This window comes from Camelus dromedarius, chromosome 14 (genome assembly GCF_036321535.1).
Source record: "Camelus dromedarius isolate mCamDro1 chromosome 14, mCamDro1.pat, whole genome shotgun sequence".
NCBI classification, from domain to species: domain Eukaryota; kingdom Metazoa; phylum Chordata; class Mammalia; order Artiodactyla; family Camelidae; genus Camelus; species Camelus dromedarius.
In genome coordinates, this window is record NC_087449.1 from 34,408,560 (window position 1) to 34,426,856 (window position 18,297).

At 34.1% G+C, this 18,297-nt stretch overlaps 1 long non-coding RNA gene and 1 pseudogene across 2 annotated transcripts in view; one reads left to right on the forward strand and one right to left on the reverse strand.

Moving 5' to 3' along the window:
* LOC135322827 (uncharacterized) overlaps positions 1 to 18,297 on the forward strand; it is a 77,019-nt gene that overhangs the window by 33,199 nt on the left and 25,523 nt on the right. The window lies entirely within an intron of this gene.
* LOC135322826 (large ribosomal subunit protein uL23-like) lies at positions 8,611 to 9,235 on the reverse strand (annotated as a pseudogene).

The following is an 18,297-nucleotide window of genomic DNA, read 5'->3' on the forward strand; positions in this document are numbered from 1 at the left end:
ACCAACCAGCTGTTGACCCTTCTCTCTCCCTCTTCTCAGGCCTCTCTATTCCCTGAGACACAACAATATTGAAATTAGGTCAGTTAATGACTATAAAGTGGCTGTTAAGTGTTCAAGTGAAGGGGAACAGCACATTGAAAACTAAGATAGGCCAAAAGCTAGGCCCTTGCACCAAACATTCAAATTGTGAATGTGAAGGAAAAGTTCTTGAAGAAAACTAAAGGTGCTACTCCAATGAGCACACTACTGGTAAGAAAGCAAAACAGACGTTGCTGATATGGAGAAAGTTTAGGGGTCTACATAGATGAAGCTGACTACAACATTTCCTTAAACCAGTCCAAAGCAAGTCCCTAACTCTCTTCAAGAGAGGGGTGAAGAAGCTGTGGAAGAAAAGTTTGAAGCTAACAGAGGTTGGTTCTTGAGGTGAAGGAAAGAAGCCATCTCCATAACATAAAAGTGCAAGGTGAAGCAGCAAGTCCTGTTGTAGAAGCTGCAAGTCAGCCAGAAGATCTAGCTAGGAAAAATTAATGAAGGTGGCTACCCTAAACAAGTGATTTTCAATGTAGATGAAACAGCCCTATATTGGGATAAAATTCCATCTAGGATTTCATAGCTAGAGAGGAGAAGTCAATGCCTGATGTCAAAGTTTCAAAGGTCAGGCTGACTCACATCTTAGGGGTTAATGCTGTTGATGACTTTAAGTTGAAGCCAGTGCTCATTTACCATCCTGAAAATCCTCAAGTCCTTAAGAATTATGCTTAAATCTACTCTGCCTGTGCTCTAAAAATGGAACAACAAAGCCTGGATGATAGCACATCTGTTAACAACATAGTTTACTGAATATATTAAGCCAGCTCTTGAGACCTATTGCTCAGGAAAAAAAAGATTCCTTCCAAAATATTACTGCTTGATGATGATACACCTGATCACTCGAGAGCTCTGATAGAGATGTACAGTGAGATTCACGTTGTTTTTATGCCAGCTAACCCAACATCCTTTGTGCAGCCCATGGATCAAGGAGTCATTTCAACTTCCAAGTCTTATTATTTAAGAAATACATTTCATAAGTCTATAGCTGCCATAGATGGTGATTATTCTGATGGATCTGGGAGAAGTAAATTGAAAAGGTTCTGGAAAGGATTCACCATTCTAGATGCCATTAAGAACAGCCATGATTTATGGGATGAGGTCAAAATATCAGCATTAATAGGAATTTGGAAGAAATCGATTCCAACCCTCATGGATGACTTTGAGGGTTTCAAAACCTTAGTGGCAGAAGTAACTGCAGATGTTGTATAAATAGCAAGAGAACTAGAAGCAGAAGTAGAGCCTGAAGATTTGACCAAATTTCTGCAATCTCATGATAAAACTTGAATGCATATCTCATATCTATTCCCGGTGAAGGCTGCTTAAATGACCAGAAAGGGTTTAGAATATTACATAAATTTAGTTGATAAGGCATCAGTGGGGTTTGAGAGGATTGACTGCAAATTTGAAAGAAGTTCTACTGTGAGTAAAATGCTATGTGAGAGAAACTGTTTATGAAACGAGTCAATCTATGCAGCAAACTTTATTGTTGTCTTATTTTAAGAAATTATCACAGGTGCTCCAACCTTCAGGAACCACTACCTTGATCAGTCAGCAGCATCAACATCAAGCAAGACAAGATCACAACTCTCTGAAGACTCAGATGATGGTTGGCATTTTTTAGCAATATTGTTAAATCAAGGTAGGAACATTGGGGGGAGGTTTACACATAGTGCTGTTGCACACTTAATAAACTACAGTATAGTGTAAACATAACTTGTGTGCACTGGGAAACAAAACAAAAATCTGTGTGACTGGCTTTATTGTGATATTTGCTTTATTGTGGTGGTCTGGAACCAAACCCACAACATCACTTAAGTATGCCTGTCCTTGATGAATCTTTTTTTCTCTTACTCCTTTCAAGATTTTCTCTTACACCTGTAGTTTTTCCAGCTTCTTGAAAATCTAAATCAGTGTTTTCTCCTTTTAATCAAATTTGGAAAGGTTTCAGCCATTATTTTTTAAATAATTGTTCTATCCCTTTCTCCCTCTCCTCTCCTTCCAAGACTTTGACTCCATGTATATTACTACACTTGATGTTTTTCCACAGGTCACTGGGGCCCTGTTCATCTTTACTAAATATTTTACTCTGTGTTCTTAATTTTGTATTTTTTAAAATGGATCTAGCTCAAGTTTACTGATTTTTGGAGGCACTTAAATATGCAGTTCAGCAAAATGAATTTTTCATTTTGGTTATTTCTAAAATTACCATTTATCATTTGCTTCTTATAAATAATTTGTCCTTATATTGATATTCCCTATTTGTTCACTCATCATCATCACATTTTCCTTTTATCTTTAAACATGGGTCCCTTTAATTCTTTGAACTTATAAAATACCTGCTTTGAAATCATTTTATGCTAAATGCAACTAACACACCTAAAATTAGTTTTTGTAGGCTGCATTTTTCCTGAGTATGGGTCAGACTTTCCTGTTTGTATGAGAATGCAAGCAGCCACAGGCAAGAATTCCATATACTCCTTACTATTTAGCAGGTTTTCACAAACACTTCTCACTTTGTTGATTCCCTCTGGTCTGTTTCCACAGCTGTGAATATTATTCTTTGCAGTTTTGTGCAGTTTTATCGTTGTTTTGTGGTGAAAGGATTTGTCAAAATTTTCATTTTGCTACAGCTAGAAATCCTTCCTTCTTAATTCTATATTTTCAACACTAAGTATATGTTGTTATTACTGCTATCAGGCAATTTTTGTTTAGATTTCTCCACATGTTTATATATATTCGCTATTTCTTTATGTTTTGTAGATTACCCTCCTGGGACATTTTCTCTATTCCTAAAATTACTCCTCGAGGAGATTTTTAGTTTAAGTTTCTTGGTAATAAACTCTTATAAATTTTGCTAATCTAAAAACATGTTTTTTTTAAAAAAAAGACCACTATTGTTGAAATGTAATTTTGCTATACAATTTTAGAAGATTATTTTTTCTAAGCACTTTGAAGGTGTTATTCCATTTCTTCTCTTCCATGATTGCTACTGAGAGGTCTTCTCTCTGGATCTATGTATTACTCCTTTATAAGTGACTTATCTTTTTTTCTGGTTAATTTTAAGATTTGTTTTTTTTATTTATGTTGTTTTTCAAGTGTCTCAGCAATATACCTAGGAGTGGATTTTTTGTTTTTGTTTAGATTTTGCTTATCCTGTGTGGTACATGTTATGGTTCTTATATCTAGCTATTCATGTAGTTTATTAATTCTGGAATATTCCAAGCTATAGTCTCTTTGAATATTACACATCCTCCATTCTTTCCTGAAATCTTCTTAGACATATACCAGCTCTTAAACTCTTCTTCCTATTTTCTTTCTTATTCTCTTTGTGCCTCATCGTTAGAAATTGCCCTATATCCATCTTTCTATTTCATGACTATTGTCTACATTTTTCTGTAGCAAAATCTGTTGTTTAATTCATCAACTAATATTTTAAAACTTCTTTTCTTTCATTTCTAGAAGTTTTATTTACTTTTGAATTTGCCTGATCATTTGACTGTCTTTTGTTTATTGATAATTTTTAAATATCATGTCACTAATTTACTTTTTTTTTATTCTTTATCTGATCTTCTAGTATATGAAGTTCCTGGAGGTCTAAATTTGTTGCCATTTTGCTGACTCTTACTCATAGTACCTTTTTTCCTTGTGTGTTTGGTATTGTGAGTTCATATAATTTATTGAATGCAATATATAGAATCACGAAGGTCTAAATTAGTTTTGCTTTCCTCCGAAAAGGATTTCTACTTACTTCTAATAATAGCCAGGGATGGTATAAGTGTGAGACCATTTTTTAGCCCCATTCATCAACTCTGTTTAATTATCACAGTCTCAAATTCAGCTGTTTTACTTTGGGACAGGATCCACATTTTGCCTTCCAATAGTAGTGTTGGTATTGGCATTTAACTCCAGTGGAACCTCCACTTCAGAATTTACTAACCCCTCACAATTCAGGTTTCACATTACTGTGTCTGTATTTTGGCTCTTGGAAATTTCTTTCACTTTACTGAATGTCCAGCAAAGCTTCAAAAAGAATGCTGGTTGTGTTTTATCTAGGTTGCCATTATAATGTAGTAGGAAAGCCCTTTAGAGTGTATAATCCAAAATTTTGCTGGAAGCAGATCTTTCATGTATTCATTTTTTCAGAAGAATTGAATGATGTATTTCATTCCAAAAATTTTTATTTTGATTGTGAATATATTAAATGTACAAGTTAATAAAAGGAGAAATAGCATTTTTCTATGCTTATATAAGATATTTTTTCCTTTGAATCAGTTTCTTTTATATCCATCTGGTTTATGCTTTTCAACATAATTCTTACATTTCTTATCAAGTTCATAACTAGACGTTTTTTGGATTTTTTTTTCCTCATGAAGCTTCTTTTTTTAATTGAAGTATAGTTGGTTTACAATGTGTTAATTCCTGGTTTACAGCATACTGATTCAGTTATACATATATACATATATGTTCCTTTTCATATTCTTTTTCATTATAGGCTATTACAAGATCCTGAATATAGTTCCTTGTGCTGTACAGTAGGACCTGGTTGTTTATGTTTTTTATATAGTAGTTGGTATCTGCAAATCCTGAACTCCCAATTTATCCCTCCACTAATTCCCACCCCCAGTAACCATAAGTTCATTTTCTATGTCTGTGGTCTGTCTCTGTTTTGTAAATAAGTTCATTTGTGTCACTTTTTAGATTCCACATATAAGTGATATCATATGATATTTTCTTTCTCTTTCTGGCTTACTTCATTTAGTATGACAATCTTCAGGTCCATCCATGTTGCTGCAAATGGCATTGTTTAATTCTTTTTTATGGCTGAGTGGTATTCCATTGTGTATATATACCACAACTTCTTTATCAGATTGATTTTCTTTAATCCATTTTTTATGGTGATTGTCATCATAATGGTTTTATTATTACATACAGTAAAACTTTGTAATTGTGCATATTTATTTTGAAACCAACTACCTTAGTAAAGTTGCTTGTTTCTAAAAATCTTCAGGTGCTTCTCTTAGATAGTCAATCATATTATCTGCAAATAATAATACTTTTGCCTCTTCCTTTCCACATTAGTACCTTTTATGTTGTACTTTTCTTTTGTCAGAATTCACTCATTAGCTATGACTATCACAAACCTTCATGTTCTTGCACCAAAACTTTCCAAGATATATCTATGTAGCATATATTAATATTGGGAATAAAACAACTGACTAAAATTATCTGTGAGTATGTGTTTTAGTACTTTAGATGCTATTAGAAGGGCATGCTATGCCTACAAGTTGTTTTTAGATTTGTTTTATTTTTGGACCCATATTCCAAGTGAGTAAATTAGTTGCATCCTGAATTTGATATCTAGAGAGTCTCATGAGTTGGAATCTCAAAAAAGTATCCTATTCTTTACTCAAAAATGCACAATATCAAAAAAAATGCACCATGTCAAATGATTTTAATGTTTTCAGTAATGTCTAAGTCTCTTTTATGCACTGAAAGGGGTGTCTTCATTTTCAAGAGCACTGTTAAGTAACTCTGTATATTTCTTTTCTCTAGAGTAATGTGGTGTTCTTTAACCTTTATAATTAATTCCTATTTCCCAACCCTTTCATCATTTTCATTACTATCCTGTAAGCTTTCTCTAAAAGCCCTGTTTTTCTGAGGTTATGGAGGTTATTGTTAGCTCACAATTGGTCTAATAAGTATCTGCCCACTGTAAAGAGGGATAATTACAAATTGTTTGCCACATATTGCCTTATACTTTTGGATGCTAGTATTTTATTTGCATTTTAGCAGCCTTAATTCATTTGATTTATTTTCAGGTTGTGATACTTTGTTCTTTAAACCTTTTCAGTCATAATTGCATATAAGTTGTGTTCAATAAGAAGGACCTCTTCTTTTCTTTGTATAAAGTATTACTAGACCTTTATAGAAGAAGGAAACCATTATATATTGTGTATGGATTTTAGCTAACACTCTCTGCACATAATCTCTTTTGACAATATATAGTGGATAACATGGGCATGTTGACTTGATAATTAAGTCAGGCCTTAAAAAACAGCAAATTCTGAGAAACCATCACAACCAAGAGGAGTCCAAGGAGACATGACAACTAAATATAATGTGGTATCCTGGATAAGATCCTGGAACAGAAAGAAGACATTAGGGGAAAATGGAGGAAACCTGAGTAAACTATGGACTTTACTTAATAATAATGTATCAATATTGTCTCATTAATTATGACAAATGTACCATACTAATAATTTAAGATGTTAGTAATAGGGGAAACTGGGAGTGAGATATATATCTCTCTCTACTATCTTTGTAATAATTCTGTATATCTAAAACTGTTATATAATGAATAGTTATTTAATAAATTTCTAAAAAGCTAATAGTAGGACTTTGTTTCTTTTACATTTAGTATATAAATGACTTTCTTGGACAATCATTGATAGTGTTCCAGTCAAGTTTGACTAAGAAAAATGAGAAGACATAGCTAACTTGTTTAAAAAGATAATCAGGATTTTAAAAGATCCAACAGACTGGAATGGTAGACTCACCTTCAATAAAATGCATTTCACTAGGTTAAGTTATTTTGAATTTATGTCCAAAAATCAATTGCATAAGTACATTATGTTTGTTACCTGCAGCATATGTGAAAGAAAAAAAAAACTTAGAGACTTTATTTTATGATAAACCTGATGTGAATCTGTAAATTTTTGCTGTAGAAAAAGTCAATATTCATCTACATTAACAGTGTCTACAATGAAAAGTAATGTTTCTACTCTATTATAGCCAAAATAGTCATTGAATATAGAGTTTGGTTTGGGAGTGATGCTCTTTAAAATATACAAGACAGATTGGAGCATGTCTAGAGGAGAAAAAGTAGAAATGTGAGGAAACTCCACTGTGTACATGAAGAAATTTTGAAGGAAATGGAATGTTTAACTTGAGTGAGGGGAAATTAGAATATAATTGGTTTCTTCACATATTTGAAGAGTAGCAATGTAAAAGAAAAATGAGATTAATTTTGTGTGACTTCAAAAGATAGGCTAGAAATAGAATAGAAGCTTGAAGGAGACAGATAACAGAAAAAAAACTTAATTTCTGAAAATAAAATTGTCTCAATGTGAGTTCCCTGTCACTGGAGGTATTCAAGTATAATCTCTGATAATTTGTTGAAGATTTCATCAGGAATTCAAGTATTTATAGGGATTTTTAGAAAAATGTAGTTAATGCTCTTTGCCTTTATTTTTTTTTTTTTGACATTTCATTCCATTAAAAACTTTCAAAATAATTATTATTTTCTGATACCAGTTAATCTTCTAAAGACTTCACATTAGGCATTAGGGAAGCAGCATAGCATACAATGGATAAGATCATACATTGCTTTTAGAGTAATTATCTGGGTTCAGGTCTGGTTCTCCCACTTACTAGCTTTATGACCTGGGGCAAGCTGCTTAACTTCAGTGTGCTGGAGGTTTTACCCAGTCTAAAGCGACATGTTTTTTCTTATCTGTAAAATAAGGATAATAGTACCTACCTCATGAGATTATTATAAGGATTTAATAACTTCATATTTGTAAAGTGCTTATAATAGTAACTGCTACTTTGTAAGCATTATAAAAGTGTTGTTAAAAAATAAGGAGGATTTTTAGTGCAAGTTTTAAGAGGCTCTAGGGTTAAGACTGAACTCTGTATTTTATGTGGTGCATTTTCATGTTAAAATACAGTTTTTCTTTTAATTTAGAACTTTTGGTGTCATTTTGTTATATTTTAAATAAGAAGGAATCTTTTTAAGCCACAGTTTTAAAATAATAAATCTAACAAGATCAGTAAACTAATGATCCTCTGCTATGTAGTGTTTATAAATTAAAATCTTAATTACTTTATATTATTTTCCCCCCACATTTACTCTACATTAAGTTTAAATTCCACAGTGTTTCTTTTCTAACTTATTTTAAAGCCTGCCTTTCATCACTTTCTTTTTGCTCACCCCAAATACGATGATACCCTTGCTTAATCAACTTAACTTATGCATCTGGAATTGCAACATAAAGGTCCCAAAACAGCACATGAGAAACTATGATTTATATTTAATGTGTTACAGGTGGCTTCTCAGGAAAAATGCTTATTTCTTGTGTCATTAAAATGATAAATTTCTAAATCCTCAAATTGCATTTCTGTTAAAAGCTTAACTGTAGTGCATTTTCTTCCAAATTTAGTTTTGCATACACATTCCCAAATAATACTTTTGACCTTGTGTTTACAAGAGCAAATTACCATTAAAATCCTAGTAGAAGTAGATGAATATTAGCAAATTCAGCAGCAGGATTTCTGGCTATTAAAACATCATAAGTTATTTAGACTAAACTATACCGGATTTTATAACCTGTTCTCTAAATTTTCTGCTAAGAATTTTATATCAGATCACTATCAAAACCAGTTAGAATGTAATGGATGAGGCAATCTCAAATATAAATTACACCAAAATAATCAACTGTTACAGATTTTATTTTATTTTTTTTAGTGAAAAAATTTATATTTAGAAATAGCCAGCTGGCCTCAGTTTAGATGATTCCAATTTTATTGGCAACATCCAAAGCATCATAGTCAGGTGCCAGTTGTACCTATGCCTTCTTCTCTCCATCAGGCCTGATCAGGGTGTTGACCTTAGCCATGTCACTGTCATAGAGCTTCTTCACAGCTTGTTTGATCTGGTGCTTGTTGGCCTCAACATCCACAATGAACACAAGTTATGTTGTTGTCTTCTGTCTTCTTCATGGCTGACTCAGTGGTCAGGGGGAACTTGATGATGGCGTAGTGGTCAAGCTTGTTTCTCCTAGGGGCACTCTTCCAAGGATATTTGGGCTGCCTTCTGAGCCCCAGTGTTTTGGGCCTCGGAAGGCGGGTGACATCCGGATTTTCTTTTTTTTTTTTTGTAACTGTGGACACTGTTCGGCACTGCTTTCTTGGCCTTCAAAGCCTTTGCTTTGGCTTGGGCTTTGGGAGAGGCAGGAGCTTCCTTCTTCACTTTTGGAGCCATCTTCATGAAAAGGAACTGTTACAGATTTTAATATGTAATCTGGTACATTGATTTTTGACAGGTTGGTGGCCAAATTGTATCTTTTGCGTATTTTAGCTTCAGTTTCTAATTTAAAAAGAAAAAGGTTTGCAATGAAATACGTGCAATACCATGTCCTGAAAATGCATTTGATTATACCTTTGTAAATTAATTTTTTACAATTTAAAAGTTATTTTAAAAATGAATATAAGGACCAAAAACATGGTTTCCAGTGAGCTTTCGTGTGATACTGAAAATATCTTTTGTGGATTTAAAGACAAAGTATGTTTTGTACTGCAATAATACTGAGGCTGAATTTTTAGGTACACCTGCACAGACTGTCAATTAAATGCCCATCATTTTGATACAAGATCATTAATCCTGTATAACTCTGATATTTTAGGAAAACACTCTTTTGTTAATGAATAAATGAAGATGGTTGTTTTCAAAATTTTCATTATGAGAAATGAACTTTAAAAGTGCTATAAAGACAGTCAGTTCTATACTTTCTGATGTTTAATGCCATTGTATTCCTGATGAATGACCATATGAATGAGCTATGCTAGCCTGATTTGCCCATTTTTATTGCTCTCTTGGTTTCTCTTAAGGAAGGATTGTAGATCTACTGATTGTTGGGTCTGCCTTGGGCAAAATCATTTGTCCCCTATTTAAATCACTTAGCTACTAAAATTGTTTCTGGAAATATTAACAACTTTTTATGTTTGAATGTCTCCCTGAAGGAAGTAAATTTAGTGCCATCCTTGTAGTGTTCAAGTCAGAAATTATGGAGTTGTGTAATTTAAGCCTGGACCATAAAAAAGCCCCAGAGTCTACCACTAAACATGTAGAAGAAACTCAATACTGTAGCCTACTAGTGTTTTCCCTAATTGTTCTCTTATTCAATTACTTACAGAAATTTTTATTGTGCCTAATTTATGTCAGACTCTATGCTATGTATTAATAATTAAAAAAACAAAAATCGTTGCTCTCAAGGATTTTACAATTTAGTGAGATTTGAAATATAGTTTGTTTAAAATACTGTGGTAGGGTACTAAAAGAAAATAGCTGAGAGGTACCTATTTGTGCTTGAGATGGAAAAGTTTTTTTAGATGAGACACTGATTGAATTCAGACTTAAAATTTTGTGTAAATTAGTAGGAGAAACTGGGGTAGGATAAGAGGATAAAAGGTTTATTTCAGTCAGAGAATAGCATTTGCAAGGGCAGAGTTTCAAGAGTGTGTGGTATATTATAAAAAAACACTAAATATTTAGATATGACAAGTAAACAGGAGTCTATTGGTAGGATGAATAAACATTTCTGGAAAGGCAAGATCCAGGTTAAGAAGTGTCTTCAATAAGATCCTATCGTTTAAGGTTTTATTCTGAATATGACACATGGTCAAGCTGTTAAATGGTAGCTATACTACCTTTTTTCATTGAACTATAACATACATATAGCAATATACATTATGTACAACTCTACAACTTTTATTTTTCAATCATCCAGATTAGGATGTAGAACATTTATAGCACCTCAGCTTCTCTCATGCTTCTTCTCTTTCTATAACCACCTCTCACCAGGGTAACCGATATTCTAATATATATTATCATGGATTAGTTTTGCCTATTCTTGTACTCTATTTAGACCCTCTTCTTTCATTCAATATAATATTTCTGAGATTCATCCTTGTTAATTAATGTAGTACTAGATGTTTCTTTCACTCAAGATTCATGCATGTTAATGCATGTACTACTAATTGCTGTGTAGTCTCTTGTATGATTGTGAGTTTTATGTATTACAGGTATATTCCCTTCCTCCGTAGATTTTTTTTCTTTTTTTACTTTTCTGTGAATTTGTGATATATCATAATAAAAAAGGTTTGAATTATTTTAGAAATACTGAGATTAAGATGACTGTGGAGCAAATGACAAATGCTGGAGAGGCTGTGCAGAAAGGGGAACTCTCCTACACTGCTGGTGGGAATGCAGTTTGGTGCAGCCACTATGGAAAACAGTGTGGAGATTCCTCAAAAGACAGGAATAGACTTACCATATGACCCAGGAATCCTGCTCCTGGGCTTATATCCAGAAGGAACCCTACTTCAGGATGACACCTGCACCCCAATGTTCATAGCAGCACTATTTACAATAGCCAAAACATGGAAACAGCCTAAATGTCCATCAACAGGTGACTGGATAAAGAAGATGTGGTATATTTATACAATGGAATACTACTCAGCCATAAAAACTGACAACATAACGCCATTTGCAGCAACATGGATGCTCCTGGAGAATGTCATTCTAAGTGAAATAAGCCAGAAAGAGAAAGAAAAATACCATATGAGATCACTCATATATGGAATCTAAAAAACAAAAACAACAAAAACAAACACAAACAAACAAAAAACAAAGCGTAAATACAAAACAGAAATAGACTCATAGACATAGAATACAAACTTGTGGTTGCCAAGGGGGCAGAGGGTAGGAAGGGATAGATGGGATTTCAAAATTGTAGAATAGATAAACAAGATAATACTGTATAGCACAGAGAAATATATACAAAATCTTATGGTAACTCATAGAGAAAAAAATGTGACAATGAATATATATATGTTCATGTATAACTGAAAAATTGTGCTGAACACTGGAATTTGACACAACATTATAAAATGATTATTAATCAATAAAAAATGTTAAAAAAAAAAAAAAGATGACTGTGGACCATCCAAGTGGGACTGTCTAGGCCACAGGTATAGATTTCGGAGTATATTTGACACTTGGCATGCATTTTCTCTGATTTTCCACTAGTCTTCCTGGCCCTTGGCTACTTTCTCAGCCCCAGCTACTGCCTCCATGAGCAACTGTACAGACTCCAATTATCCAAGTGGTTTCACAACTGAATCTTGAAGTCTCTGGCTCCTCCCACAAATTCCAGACTCAGATGAAGGAGCATGCCACAGGGTATGATATCTTGCTTATCCAGAATGTATAGGAGAGGCCAAATTCTGGAAAGTAGGGTAATTAACTCTGTGAGGGACAAACCTTGACAATGGGAGACAGGACACAGGAGTGGCCAGCCAGTAAATTCTCCCTTTATCCTTCTCCAATAGACTTTTCTGAGGCACGGTGTTCCACCCTGTTTGGGTAAGTTTCTGGCTATATAATTTTGAGAAGTTATGGTCAGTTTAGTAATGTCCCATATTATATTTGCTACTAACTTTTCCCTACCTCACTGCCCTTTCTCCTCACTCTTTCATTAGCACTTCAGCTTTGCCTCAGGATTTGTTTTCCAGAGAACTCAGGCACAGCCTGTTAGTAGCCTTTTCTTCTCACCTTTATGCACTCTAAAGTATCCAATGTCATTTTCAGGTCATGTTAAAATGCTGCCTCATCTATTTTACTTCCTGGATTCTTTCTCTCACTCAACTCTCAAAGAACTTTTCCCCTTCCTTTTTTATGATACTTATCATTTTCTACCTTACAATCTAATGGTAGCCTTTTAACTAAACAAACCGAACCTGGTACAGTGCTAAAAGAAAGTAACTTTATCCTTTCCCATTGATTCCTTCAAGACTGCTCTCTCAACTTTTTCTTCCCTATCCCTGGATGATACCTCAGGAGGTTTTGTAGCATTGCAGGTCACTTTTAGTAATTAAAAAACAAATCCCTAAGTCAAATAAATAAAGCCTCTTTTTTGAAACTAAAAAAAAGTCCAGGTCAAATTCTCCTACTTCAAACTCTCATACAATTTAAAACTTCTCTTTTACCCAGCTTGACCTCTGTCAGATGTAAAACTTTGTGATGAAGAGAGTAACTAACGTAACTGAATTTTTTCTACTTTACCACTTGCACTTTCACTCCCCCTTCCCCATTCACTAGACTATATCTAGACTGGAAAAAGGGAGAGGGAGGAGAGATAAGAAGCAGAAAAAGCTCACTTAACTGATATAGTTATATTCTGCCTTCAGGGTCTTCCTTATGGCTGTTACACAACCATTGGCTCTGTCTTTCATAGAGCATTTTGGTGGGCTTTTTTCAAAGACCCTTCTTTCCAATTCTCTTTATAATAATGTCTCTTGCAGCTTACTGATTACAACTTCCCTTAACCTTAGTTTTTGACATTCCACCTACCTGTTGAGGTCATTAAATGTTAAATTTCATTATTCAGGGACCCTCTGAATTCCTCAATACCTATACCAGAATTCAGGGTGTGGCACAAAGCTCTCAGCTTTTGGGATTATTTCCTCTCTCTTGCAAAACTCACTATTTTACCACAAAAATCTTCCTTGGGACCATCAGGAGTAATCTTGTGATGCCATTGTTCCAGTTTATATCAATCACTACAAAAATCCCAGATCTCTTAGATCATCCCTCTTACCCCTGAGTATAATCTCCATTAGACTATGTACATTTCGTTTCCTGACTTTTTTCCAACCTACCTCTGCCGCTCACTACCATAATAACACCCTAGACTTTGTCTTACCTATAGCTATAACCTTCCTATTATCCTGATTTCAAGCATTCTGCTCTCCAACCATCATCTGCCTTTCCACTCACTCCTTCTGGAATCCTAACTCCAACAATTCTCAAAGCCTCCTGAGAATTTTAATCTATTGCTCCTATGACCTTTTAATTGTCCTTTATCCCACTTATGACCTCAAAACATTCTTACCTAATTTAAACTCCATGGCCAATGATTGTAATTATTTCCTTCCACATATCTTCAACCCATTTGCTTGTCTCATTTGTCATATTTCTGTGGCAAAACTGGTTAAATTCAACTCTGTTTTTACCCTTTGACTACACTCACACTGCTAAATGTGATTGGAGAAAAAACACATAACTGTACTGACGGTTCTTACTTTCAGTTCATAATCACTAATCTTAAGTGGGCCCTTGAAGCTATTCAAAAATCATACTATATTACCCTAGCGTTTTTACTCTTTTACTCTCCTAGAAAACTGTTCATACCTTCTGTTCTTGAGATCTCAAACTCCTCCTCCCCCTTTCACACTTTCAGCTAGTAACTTTACTTCCTATTTTACTGCATAAGTTGAAATAATCAGAAGAGAACTTCCACAACTCCCATCACACTCTCCCGGTTTCTCTCTGACTACTCCTTCTCATTCTCCTTTGCTTGTTCCTCTTCATTTCCCTGTCCTCAAATATTGAAATGTCCCAGGAATTAAACCTGTTACTTCCTCAATTTTCTATCTAACCTGATGCTCTCAGGCATCTTAGCCAATCTAATAGCTTTAAATATCATGTATGTACTGACAAACTCCAAATTTATATCTCTGGCCAAGCCTTCTCCTCTGAACTCCAGTCTTATGTATATCCAGCTGCCTACCCATCATCTCCATCTGGATATATAATAGACATTTCATATTTTATATCTTACCCCCAACACCTACTTCTTCTACAGTGTTTCTAATCTCAGTTCTGTTTGTTCAAATCTAAAACCTTGGAGGCAAATCCTACTGGATCTTTCTTTAAAATATATTTAGAATTTGATTATTAATTACTACTTCCACTGCTACCATCCTAGTTCAAGTTATTTTAATCACCTATCCAGATTATTGTAATGACATCCTAATTGATCTCTCTGTTTCTGTCCTTGTCTTTGTTTTCCTGCTTAAGCATGGCAGCCACAGTCATAGTGTTAAAATAGAAGTCAGATCATACAACCTTTCTGCTGAAAACTCAATGGTTTCTTTTAATCTCATTCAGGGTAAAAAGAGTCCTGGCAATACTCTCCAAGGTCATACATTCTCTGTCTCACTATCCCACCTGCGATTTCATCTCTTCCTATTTTCTCTCACTCAGTCTATTAATCCTACTATACTAGCTTCAGTGCTCTTTGAATATGCCCATGAAAGGCATTCTTTTGCCTAAAGGCCTTTGCCTTTACTTAACCCGTGTATCAATATTGGTTCATATATTTTAGAGTTTCCTTAAACTTTACCTCATTGAGGTCTTCCATGATCGCCCTAGTTAAAATTAAAACTCTATTAACACTCTTTTTCCCTTTGCTGTTTTATTTTCCTCAAAGCACTTACTATCTTCTAGCATACCATATATTTTATTCATACACTTTGAGTGTTATCTTGATTCTCTCTACTAGAATATAAGATCTATGAGGGTAGAATTTTTGTCTGATTTGTTCTTTACTGTATCTCTAGAGTCTAGAAAAGTGCTGAACAAATGATAGGCACCAAGAACATATTTGTTGACTACCCGTGGAATGCTAGACTTTTTACTAGATGTTGAGGTTATTACTGTGACAGACATCATTCCTGTCCTCATGGAGCATACAGCCTAGTTCAGGAAACTAACTTTAAACACAAAATTATCCAAATACATATTCAACTACAGTTATAGTAAGCACTATTAAATAAAAGTACTGGTTGGTATAAGGGCATTAAACAAGGGGCCATCTAACCTGTTCTAGGGAGTCAGGAAAGGTTTCCCTTATGAAATGATATTTAAGTTGATACCTGGCTGATGAGATAACAAAGTATAACAAGTAGAAGGAATAGCATATACAAAAGCCCGGAGGGAAGAAAAAGCTTGCCCTTTTCACAGAACTACAAAATCCCTAATGCTGTTGGAATATAGTGGTTGAGAGTATTTTCAATTTGTGTTTCTCTGAAAGCAGTTGTAGACACAGTCTTGGATGCAGGTAGTTTATTTAGGAGGCAAGTAGTTTATTTAGGAGGTAATCCCAGGAACTAGAGGGAAAAGGGGAGTAGAGTAAAATAGAAAGAGGAAATCAAATATAAGGATGTGTTATTGAGTTTTTTTGTAATCCACTCTAAAGAGACTTCAGCATTTATCCACAAACCGCACATTCTATCAATTGAGAGTTGCCCCAGATAGAGGTTAAATCCCCCACTCACTGGGACTATGCTTGCCAAATGGGCTGAGCAAGCTCCCATGGTGTCTAGAGAAGGCCTAAGAATAGAACACAGACTTACATGAATAGGACATAGGCAGTGTGAAGTGAATTGGAATGAACTAACACAGATATAGATAAAATCAAAGATGAACTGCGAATATGTGATATGGGTGATACCAGAGGTATCTGCTACAAGAGGGGAGAGTGCCATTGCTATAATAATTACTATTTTAAATTAAGAATGGAATTGCCTTGGAACATGAACAGCTAAATTTGAATCATTACATTTCAGTACTTAACTTTTTTCCTTCTGAAAATTAAATTCAGTTTTTGGTCTAGTTAGGATTCAATGAGAATTTTTATTACATTCATATTTGTTGATTGCCTATTACATGAACTGCCCTCGTGGAATTTACAGTTTATTTGGGAAGATAAGACAATTTTGTAAGATGTACCAATTGGTGAGTGATTCAACAATAAAATATACAAAATAAAGTGCCTCAAATTTAGAGACATGGAGTGTTCAGAACGGGAGAACGTTCTTAACCTCATTCTTAAAATATTAAATTGTTATTACTATAGTAAGTGGGGTATTTTGTGTATTTGATACCAGAATTGGATCATTTTGCTAATATGTTCCTCCTCTGGATGACAAAATTATTTTTAGTGAAAATCAGAAAATGAAATTAATAATCATATTGGCCAGCAAATAACTGCAGACAGTGAAAATCTCCTTTTTTTATTAAGATATAATGGACATCTAGCATCATATTAGTTTCAGGTGTACAACATAATGATTCAATATTTGTATATTTTGTGGAGTGATTACCACAATAAGTCTAGTTAACATCCATCACCACACAGAGTTAAAATTTTTTTTATAATGAGAACTTTTAAGATCTACTCTCTTAGCAACTTTCAAATATAAAAATACAGCATTAACTATAGTTACCATGCTGTATATTGCGTCCCCATGACTTACTTATTTTATAACTGGAAGTTTAAAGTTACTTTTGAGCACCTTCACTTATTTTACATATCCCCTACCCCCTGCTTCTGGCAGCCACCAATCTGTTCTCTGTATCTAAGAGTTCATTTTTTTGTATGTTTGTTCATTTGTTTAGATTCCACATATAAGTGAGATCAGATCGTATTTGTCTTTCTCTGTCTGACCTATTTCAATCAGCATAATGCTGTCGGGGTCTATCCATGTTGTTGAAAATGGCAAGATTTCCTTCTTTTTATGACTGAATAATATTCCATTGCATATATATATTATATTTTATTTATCCATTCATCTATCAGTGGAATCTAGGATTGTTTCCACATTGTGGCTATTGTAAATAATGCTGCAATAAATGTAGGGGGCATATATGTCTTTGAGTTAGTATTTTTATTCCCTTCAGATAAATACCCAGAAGTGGAATTGCTGGATCACATTGTAGTTCTATTTTTAATTTTCTGAGGAATCTTCATACTGTTTTCCGTAGTGGCTGCACCAATTTACATTCCCACCGACAATGCACAGGGTTCCCTTTTCTCTACATCCTCGCCAACACTTGCTACTTCTTGTCTTTTTGATAACAGCCATTCTAACAGGAGTGAGATAGTATCTCACTGTGGTTTTATTTGCATTTTCCTGATGATTAGTAACATTGGACACATTTTTGTATGCCTGTTGGCCATCTGTATGTCTTCTTTGGAAGAATGTCTACTCAAATCCTCTGTCCGTGTTTTAATCAGGTTGTTGGTTTTTTGTTCTTGAGTTGTATGAGTTCTTTATGTGTTTTGAGTATTAACCCCTTGTTAGATATATGATTTGCAAATATTTTCTCCTATTCCATAGGTTGCCTTTTCATTTTATTTATGATTTCCTTTGCTGTGCAGAAACTTTCTGGTTTGATGTAGTCTAATTTGTTTATTTTTGCTTTTGTTGACTTGCTTTTGGTGTCAGATCCAAAAAATCTTTGTCAGGACTGATGTCAAGGAGTTTACCACATATTTTCTTTTAGGAGTTTCACGGTTTCAAGTCTTATGTTCAAGTCTTTAATTGATTTAAATACTTGAAAAAAATCAACTTTTAGTTGATTTTTGTGGATGGTATAAGATAGTGGTCCAGTTTCATTTTTTTGCATGTAGCTGTCCAGTTTTCTCAACACCAGTTATTGAAGAGAGTCCTTTTCCCATTGTATATTCTTGGATCCTTTGTTGTAAATTAATTGATCATATATGCATGGGTTGAAAATCT